A 10,721-nucleotide genomic window follows, 5' to 3' on the forward strand; every position below is an offset into this window, starting at 1 on the left:
ATTCACCACTTTTTCATAATCCCTGTTAGCTTTTGTTACATATTTTGTCAGAATGGATATATACATTTTTATATAACTTTAAAAATGTTATATGTATATTTTAAAAAGTTACAATATATGTTTGTGTATATATAGTGCTCATATATAAAATATGTAATATTCATATATATATGTATTTTCACATGCTTCAGAGTTTCTTCAATTAGAATAGAGGTTAGAGGAGTTTCTTATCCTGCTGATCTGCTGGATCCCTTTGGGCTTACAAGAAAGGAAAAGAACAAAGTTACAATGATGGATACCGTAGGAGGTTCAGGGTGGGTTTTTGTGACTCCCCACCCCCTTCCCCACCTGGGTTCTTGGTGGCAGAGTGTTGAGTGGAATTTTTTATTGTGCCAGGGCTACATTTAAGTCTGAGAGCCAGGTGACAATCACATATGGCCCAAATAACTCTTGAAAATGGTTCAGGAAGTTGCCTTTCTGGAGACTGACTTAGAGAGCTTTCCTCCATCAATGGAGCACATCGTGTTTCTCTGGTGATAACACCAAAGGAAGTAATAGTTTATGTTTAGGGGCCATTTTTATGAAAGATAAATATCTCTGTGCAGTGGAATCACACAATGAAGTGTGATGTCTTCATTGACAGGTACCTTCTTTGTGTAGAGATTGAGACAATTCCCTTCCCCCACTCATGCAGCCACTGGCTCAAGGAGGGATTCTCCTGGTTTATCTGGACTGCTATTGTTCATATTTGCAAAACATTTATCTGACAAAGGACTTATTTCCAGAATATATAAAGAATGCCTACAAATCTGTAAGAAAAAGGCAATCTAATAATGGAGTGGCCAATATTTAAACAGACATTTTACAAAAGAAGATATACAAATGGCCAATAAGCCCATGAAAAGATACTCAAAATCATTAGGCATCAGGGAAATGAAAATTAAATTCACAATGGGATGCCATTACATACCACCAGAATGATTAATATAAAAAAGGCTGACCATAGAGAGTGTCGGTGAGGATACGGAGCAACTGGAATGCTAATATATTGCTGATGGGACTGTAACATGGACAACCACTTTGGAAAAATAGTTGCAGAGTTACTGACAAGAATAGAAATATGTATATACAAAGACTTCCCTAATGTTTGTAGTGGTTATATTTATAATATCCCATAACTGGAAATAACCCAAGTGGATTGTTTTTATTTATAATATCTCATAACTGGAAACAACACATGAATAGATAAATTGAGTTACATCCATATGGTACGATAACAGTAAACAACAATAACAATACACTGAAACATACAACATGAATTAATCTCAAAAAACATTATGTTAAACAAAAGAAGCCAGATACAAAGGTGTACATACTGAATGATTCCATTTATGTGAATATTTGAAAGTCTCCCAAGTGCACATCAACAAATGATTGGATTAGGAAGATATGATATATATCAATGGATTATTACTCAGCCATGAAAAAGAACGAAATACTGCCATTTGCAGCAACATGGGCGGACCTAGAGAATATCATGCTTAGCGAAATAAGTCAGACAGAGAAAAACAAATATTATATGATATCACTTACATGTGGAATCTAAAAATTAATACAAATGGATGTACATACTAAACAGAAGTAGACTCACAGACATGGAAAACAAACTTGTGATTACCCAAGGGGAGAGGGAAGGGGGGAGGAACAAATTAGGGGTATGGGATTAACAGATACAAACTACCATATTTAAAATAGATAAGCAACAAGGATTTACTGTATAGCACATGGAATTATACCCATTATCTTGTAACAACCTATAACAGAATTTAATCTGCAAAAATACTGAATCACTATGCCGTACACGTGAAACTAACACAATATTGTAATCAATTATACTTCAATTAAAAAAGAATCCTGCTTGAAGGGTCAGGTAGACAAAGGAAAAAAAAAGAAGGCAAAATTAATTTGATTTAAAAAGTAAGAAAATATCAGTAAGTTGAATGAAAAAACAAAACCCCCCTTGTCTCTTTCTCTCTCTCTGAGCACGTGTAGTTGAATTTGGGTAAGTTATCTTGTTTATGATGCAGCTCCATTTGTCTCAAAAGAATAGACGATCCTGGGAGAGAGGACTCTGTTAATGGCTAGATTCTCAAAGGGGAGATACTGCCCTCTAGGGGTTACTTTGGGAATTTGCCGGGGGGATTTTTTGATCATCCAAATTAATGGACCCCCTACTGGAATTTGTAGATTGGGGACCCGGGAAGCCAAACGGAGGAGGAAGGGTAAGCTGTGACAAAGTGGGAGAGTGGCATGGACATATATACACTACCAAACGTAAAATAGATAGCTAGTGGGAAGCAGCTGCATAGCACAGGGAGATCAGCTCTGTGCTTTGTGACCACCTAGAGGGGTGGGATAGGGAGGGTGGGATAGAGAGGGTGGGAGGGAGGGAGACGCAAGAGGGAAGAGATATGGGAAATATGTTTATGTATAACTGATTCACTTTGTTATAAAGCAGAAACTAACACAGCATTGTAAAGCAATTATAAAGCAGAAACTAACACAGAAACTTTGTTATAAAGCAGAAACTAACACAGCATTGTAAAGCAATTATACTCCAATAAAGATGTTAAAAAAAACAAAAACAAAAACAAAAACAAACGGCATGCAACATGTGTGACTGTTCTGGAAAATGAAGTACTGATCCATTTCCTCCCCAAAATTCAAATGTCCTGTTCGATATTTATGTAGCTGAGAGCCCATTTGTAATACTCTGAGCCCAGAATCTAAGGCTGTTTTGCAAGTATTTTTTGCACATTGAATTTTCCTGGAATGAAATTACGGTGTAAATCAAGGAATAATTATATTTTGTTTTGGTTAGAACTTTACCGTTTTGGAAAGCTGTTCACCGTTTTGGAAAGTCAGGACACAGATAGCAAGCACTTTAGGTTGTATTTGAATTTGCACACGTAACACACCCATTGGGGCCTGCATTTGTAGCTGTTGCGCTCACGCTATGCACAAGATCTGATTACTTCATTACATTTTTAAGTGTGTGTACACAATGAAATACATATTATTATAAAATAGGTTCTTTTCTCTCCTTTTATATTATAGTTTATTTTTCTTGAAATTCTGTGAGTAGATAGGTTACAATATTTATGAATTTTATTTTTTAGGGCAGAAAATATTTATTATAAAAAGGAGCACTGGGTTGAATAGGAGTGAATGTCAAGCTCTTACTTAGTGGGATTTCATGAGGGGGATGAAGAGAGGGGCCATCCCCTTCCTCAGAATTCCATCAAGAATCCCATGTTTCATTGATGTTCATTTCTCTCTAAGCATAGGGGCTCACTGTTTCATGGGGAGAGGAGCAGACATACGTATTCCTCCCTATAGAAGTCACTGGAAGGATACAGGGAGATGTGAAGATATGGGACACTGTGCATGTGCCATCCATTTATACTCTTCTCTGCTCCCAGCCTTGGGTGAAGTGACAGTCATATGTATAACACAAGGTCCCCTTCCCCTTGCCCCAGACACAGTTGATTGGACATGAGATGTGCAAGCCAAGCTAATCCCATAGGCTGGCCAGTGACCTATGAGATGGGTTGGTACAAAATGATTAACTGGATCAATCAGATTCTCTGTTACAAGAAGTTTAATTGGGAAACACAGAGAATAAAGCAGTTTATAAATGGAGTTGAAGCTGAAAAGATGCCTTGGGAAAAGTCAAGACTGAAGAGTAGGGTGGGTAGTGGGAGGAGGGATGGGGTAAAGCATAATATGAGGAAGCAGAAACTGTGAGTAAATACAAGTGATTGGAGGGAAGGCAGACAGTTCTCTACTTTAAAACATAAATTTGTTCCTGAACTTGTCTTTTAAATCCAAATATCAAAGTATTGTGTGATCTACCACACTGCCTACCTCTCAGATCTCATCTTATATCTCTCTTCCCTTGTACACCTTTAGCCACACAGCCATTCTTTCAGTTTCTGGAACAAGCCACCCTTCCCTCAATGGCCTGAGCACATGTTGCCCTACCTGAAATACTCTTCTGCAAATCCCCTCCCAACTCTTTGCAAGCACGATTTCTCATCCTATAGATCACAGGTGAAATGCCACCTCCTCAGAGAGGGTTACACTCGTTACTCATGGAGATCCACCTCCCTCACGACCTCCCTCCCTTATTCTCAATCACTATACTCTTCATAGCCTTTACCACCATATGTAATTTGAATTTATTTCTTGTCTCATGTCTTTTTCTCCCACAGGTTGTAGACTCCATGATGGCAAAGACCATGTTTGTCTTATTTGCCAACATGGTGCCTGGCAAATAGTAGGTGATCAATAAATATTTGTTATATGACTAAATGAACAAATGAATATATGTTTTATGGAGATTATGGTTCAGTAGATCTAAGACATGGTTAAAAAAATCCTTAGTTTCCCAACATTTTAGATGCAATTTTCAATGATATATTTCCAGCATTATGTACATGTTCATTAATTTTGCTTCACTTTTTCCTAATTTGAACCCACAGTCCAATGAACATCTGGTTGAGGCTAAGGATCCCCCGAGTTTGGCATGCCTAATGATTTCCATTGTCCCAGTTGTATTAAGCTTATGATTCCAATCTTTCATATCACTAGCATTAGCACTCTATTTTCCATTAATTCAACCAATATTTATCAAATACCTACTATGTGCCAGGCATCATTCTAGCTACTGAGGATTCAGCAGTGGACAAAACAGACAAATTTCTGCTCTTACAGGAAAAATCCCTTACTGATTTGCCTCAATAGAGAATCATGGCTTCTCCCTTAAATTCACAGACCAAGAGGCCCTCGACTGAAGTGGAGACTGGTCCCTTAGAGGAAGGAAGGACTCTGTAAAAATGCTACAAGTATATACTGGAAATGTTCCTTCAGGCTAAAGCACCTGTGGCCATTTACCAGGGTGATTTTATACTCGGGAAAGGTAATGCTGTTTCTGAGTTGACACTAATAACTAGGGACCCAAAATGCCATGTGTCAAAATTGGAGGATGTATGGGGGTCAGATGATACATACATTTTTGGACCACGAGTATCTCACAATTGAACCGTTGAATCCCCCTGAACCCTTCGGTGAGTCCACTCCATTTCTGAATGTATAATTAGAATAGACATATTTTGTAGTTGGCAGAATTTCACATTGGCTCCCTGACCTATGGAGTGAGGGCTACTATTGTAGAAATGGACAAGTGGAAGCCACTGAAACTTTCCCTACATACTATAGTAGAGAAGCAACAGCAATATTGTTTCCCTGGGGAATTGCAGAGATTAGCGCCACCATCAAACACTTGAAGATGCAAGGGTATTGATTCTTATCACATTCACATTTTATTTTTCCCATTTGCCCTGTGCAGAAGGCAGATGGAGCTCAGAAAATGACTGTGAAACATTTCTATATATCTATCTATATCTAGATATCTAGATCTATCTATCTATCTATCTATTATCTATCTGTCTATCATCTATCTATCTAAACAAAAAACGATTGATTTGCAACATAGCCCAATCCTCATCAATTCAATGCATCATAGGAGTAGAAAAGGGTCACACTGCAAGGATGATAGTTAACTAATTCAGATGGCAACTCTGCAGAGACAGAAGTGGTAAATACCTGGACTTCACTCTCTCCTCCAAAAACCTTGCTGAGATCACCCCACTCCTTAAACCAAACAGGAGGCCAGAGGCAGGAGATCCTATTGATGCAGTCCTTCCAGGGGGTCAGACAGCTGGGTGGAGAAAGGTGGGGAATGGAACTGGAAGACCTGGAGGGCAGAGGGAAGGGTCTCCTGGCCTTAGGAGTTGTGGCCCCTTCCTGTAGTTACTAACACCTGGATAACTTCAACTTCATTTTTGGCTTCAAGTGTTCCAAAAAATGTGTGACCAATTTCCTGTATTAAATCCCTTTTTTGGAAATACTTACTCTGTTTTTTTGTTTTCCTGACTGTACCCTATCTTTAGGTAAAATAAAATATTTATTTTAATGCTCAGGTCTTTGACAGATAACCGTAACATATATTCAGTGTACCTTTATCACATTCTCATGGGGGGCAATAAACAAAATAAAGAAAAAAATATGGTAGATACTGACACATACTGTGGGGAAATTCAAGCCGAAAAGAAGCAAGAGAGAGCAGTTTTTGAAGAAAAATTTAAAATAAGGTATTTAGGAGAAGGCTGCAGTGAGAAGGTGATATTTGAACAGAGACCCAAAATATGTTAGAAAGAGTCATTCAGGGGATTGCGGATGAGAGTGCCAGTGAGAGGGAACAGCAACTGCAAAGGCTGTGAGTTGGTGAAATGGAGCAGGACCCTATGGTCCTTGCCCCCCATGTCCTCAGCCTGTCTTTTTTCTGTGGAAAAACTTTAGCCAAAGGATAAGCTTAATCAGAGAAGTGAGAAAATGCAGAAACAAAGAAAAACAGTCCAACAAGACTAAATAATAATAGTTTCATCATTAAGCATGGTCAAGGACCTTTAGTTCCTCCTCAAGGGCTATAGATAATATTCTGAGCCATATCCTCTGAGCTGTCTTGAAAATACTGAAATCCCCCAGTTGCCAGCATCCAAAATAAAATAAACTTTCCTTTCCGCCAAGCTCGCTCTTTATTAGCTTTATTGGCTTTTGAGAGGCGAGCAGCCGGACCCCACTTATGGTTACATCTGGACAATGCCTGGTGCGTCTGAGGAATAGCAAAGAGGCCAGGATGGCTTGAGTGGAGTGAACCAGTGGAAGAGTAATCGAAGATGAGGTCAGAGAAATAATGGAGTCCAGACTGCGGGGTTGCCTTGTAGGCTACTGTAAGTGCTCTGGCTATACTCTGTGTGAGATGAGAAATCACAGGAGGGTTTTGAGGAGAGGAGAGCCAGAATCACTCTGGTTACTCTATTGAGAATAGACTGAAAGTGGATAAAGGCAGAAGGAGGGAAATCAGTTGGAGGCCAATGTAACAATCCGGGTCAGAAATGATGGTGGTTTGGACCAGGGTAGTAGCAATGGAAGTGGTGAGAAATGGTTGAAGACTGGATGTGCAGTAAACTGCTATAATGTGACAAGTGGGGTTCCACAAACGTCAGCAGGTAAAATATGGGTCTCATCATTGAAATGAATGAGAAATGTCTGTGCAGCTAGCAGGCTGGAGTTCTCGTCCTGTGTGTGAGGTCCAAATTTGTCTTTGTGATAGCTGGCATATCAAGCCATCATGAGGCGGTGTGGCTTCAGTTTAAATATTGATGGTGAGGATCCTGAGTGAGGGCAACAGGGGAGGGGGTGGGGAGTGGAAGGGGAGGACTGGGTGAACCTTCCAGGATATCAGCAGTGATTCCAGGAGTCTTCCAGTTAGATGGCGCCCAATTACCCAGTGGGCAATAGCTATCGGGGAAGATAGAGCTGAAGGAACATCGAAGATTTGGGGATGATCTGTTGCCAGAAATGGGTTGTCTGCCATTTGTATCTATATTTGCAAAATAATTTTTAACTTGGGAAGTCCTCCAAGATCTAGCCCTTGTCCACCTCTTTGGTTTCATCACGTACGATTCAGTTACTCTATCTCTTTTAAAAAATATCTATTTTCCTTTAGCCTTTTTTTCTCCTAAAAAGCATTGTTTGTTTATTTCTTTATTTACTTTATTGAGGTATAATTGACATATAATAAACTGTACTAATTTAAAGTGTGCAATTTGATGTTTTATCACACATGTGCACCCATATGAAACTATCACCAAAATCAAGATAATGGACATATCCATCATCCCCAAAAGTTTCCTTGTGCATCTTTGTATCTTTGTAATCCCTTCTTAGTACCACTCCCTGTTTCTCCTCCTCCTGCCCTGTTCCAGTACTGATATACTCTTACTACATATTAACAGTTTCTAGAGTTTTTTACAAAAGGAATAATACAATATATATTCATTTTTGTCTGTTTTCTTTCACTTGGCATAATTATTTGGAGAATCATCCATAATCATTCATGTTATTCAGAGTTTCAATAGTTAATTGCTTTTATTGCTGAGTAGTATTCCACTATACCAGTAGTATTCCAGTACACCATAATTTGTTTATCCATTCACTTGTCAATGGACGTTTGGATTTTTTCCAGTTTTTGGCTACCACTAATAAAGCTGCTGTGAACATTTACTTATAAGTCCTCGGGTAGACATGTTTTCATTTCTTCTAGGTAAATACCTAGGTGTGGAGTGCTTGGATCCTGTGGTGCATTAAATTTTTTAAGAAACTGCCCAATTATTTCCAAAGGGGCTGTATTACCATTTTACATTCCCACCAGCAGTGTACAATAGCTTCAGTTGCCAACCCTTGTTCCTCATCAGCAATCATTATGGTCAATCGTTTTAATTTTAGACACTCTGAAATGTGTGTAGCAGTATTTTATTGTGATTTTAATGTGCATTTCTCTAATATCTATCCATTTTCTTGTGCTTATTTGTTACATGTGTAACTTTTTTGGTGAAGTGTCAGTTCAAATCTTTTGCTCATTTTGTTATTAGGTTGTTTTGTTTCTTTTTATTGAGTTTTGAGAGTTCTTTACATATTCTGAAAAAATATTTTATAGGATATGTAATTTTCAAATATTTTATTTTCTAGGATTTTTAGCTGATTTAGTTTTTGCATTTTTTCTGTTCATCAGTTTTATCTCCTTTTAAAATGCTTGATTTTATTATATATTGAGAAAGCAAAATAATATTTTAAAAATATATAAAAGTATAAAAAGCAATAAGACAACAAACATCTCTATAACTACCATCCAGATAAAAAAATAGAATATTAGCATTACCTTTTGCAATTCCTATATTCTTAGAGTTAACCATTATCCTATATTTGTGCTTTATTGATATTTTTGTCATCTACATCTATGTCCCTAACAAAATATTTTTTTATATGTGCACAATTTTGAACAGATTCTGGAACAAATTTTGTTAGTTTTTTGACTGGAATTTCAATGAATCTAGGAAACAATTAGTGTAGAATTGACATCTTTAAGATACTGAGTTATCTAAGTTGTGAAATATTATGTCTCTATTAATTTAGGCTTTTTATAGTGTCTTTCAATAAGGGCTTCTAATTTTCTCCATTAAATTCCTGAACATGTTTTGTTTGAAACATTCACAGTTATCAGGAAGTACTTTTTCTTTTGGTTGTTAACAGTTTGATTATGCTATGGTATTTTGATTTTCTTTGTGTCTGTCCTGCTTGGAGTTCCCTAAGTTTCTTGAGTCTGTGGATTAATGTCTTTCAACAATTTTGGAAAATTTTCAGCCATTATCTTAAAAAAAAATTTCTTCCCCATTCTCTCTTTCTTTTTGTTCTGAGACTCCAACTACATATATGTTAGACCATTTGATATTGTCCCATAAGTTTCTCATGCTCTGTTCTAGTCTGCATTTCTTTTTTCTCTCTGTGCTTTGACTGTATTTCCTATTGATCTGTCTTTGACTTACTGATTCTTTCTTCTACTATGCTCAGTCTGCTGTTAAGCATAACCAATAAATCCTTAATTTTAGATTTTGTATTTTTCAGTTTAGAATGCCCAGTTTATTCTTAGAGATTCCATTTGTGATAGACTGATACACCGATGATCCCCAGTGAATCATGCCTGCAGTATTCATGTCCCTGTACAGTTTTTTTCCGTATTGACCCTGGGTCACATGACTTACTTTGGCCAATAGGACTTAAGAAAACATAATAACAGAAGTTTGATAAATGATGCATATTGGGGCTTACCCTCTTAGACCTAGCCATCATGTTAGAAGCTAAGGTTAACTTCCTTGAAATGGGGAGGCCATATGGAGAGAGATGTAGTTACATCAGTGACCCCAGATGAGAATCTCAGAAGAACCACTTAATTAACACACATAATTCTGAGAAATAATGAATAGTTGTTTTTTTAATCCACTGAGTTTTAGAGTGCTTTGTAATGCACTGATAGAAAACTGATACACTATTTTTCTGTGTATTGGTTTAAATTATCCTTTCAGTCAATCTTTTCCTCTAATTTCCTTGACATATTTATAATAGTTATTTAAAGGTTGTCTGTTGCTTCTACAACTAAAGATATAAAGAAGGAACCACAATGAGATGGGTAGGAGGTGTGGAGTCATGGTAGAGTCAAGACCCATATCCCCCGGGCTGGGCGATCCACAAATAGGAGGGTAATTACAATTGCAAGGTTCTCCCCAAGGAGCAAGGGATCTGAGTCTCACATCAGGTTCCCCAGCCCAGCAGTTCTGCATCAGGAACATGAGCCCCCAGAATGTTTGGCTTTGAAGGCCAGTGGGGCTTACTTTTGGGACAGCCAGAGCACTGTGGGAAATAGAGACTCCAGTCTTAAAGTGTACACACAAAATCTCACACACTCTGGGACCTGTGGCAGAAGCAGTAATTTGAAAGGAGCCTGGGTCAGACCCACCTGCTGATCTTAGAGAGCCTCCTGGACCTCACCCTGGGACACAGACACTGGTGGCAGCCATTTTTGTGAGTTAATCCTAGCATGTGGACACTGGTGCTGGCAAGTGTCAGTTTGGAATCCTCTTTCTAGCTCATTAGTTCTGGGAGACCTGGTTCCACCCACTAGCCTTTTGGCACTAGTACTGGGACACCTCAGGTCACACAACTAGCTGGGCAGGGACACAGACCCACCCCAGCAGGCCTAA

The sequence above is a fragment of the Balaenoptera musculus genome, chromosome 15, assembly GCF_009873245.2.
Source record: "Balaenoptera musculus isolate JJ_BM4_2016_0621 chromosome 15, mBalMus1.pri.v3, whole genome shotgun sequence".
Taxonomy (NCBI): domain Eukaryota; kingdom Metazoa; phylum Chordata; class Mammalia; order Artiodactyla; family Balaenopteridae; genus Balaenoptera; species Balaenoptera musculus.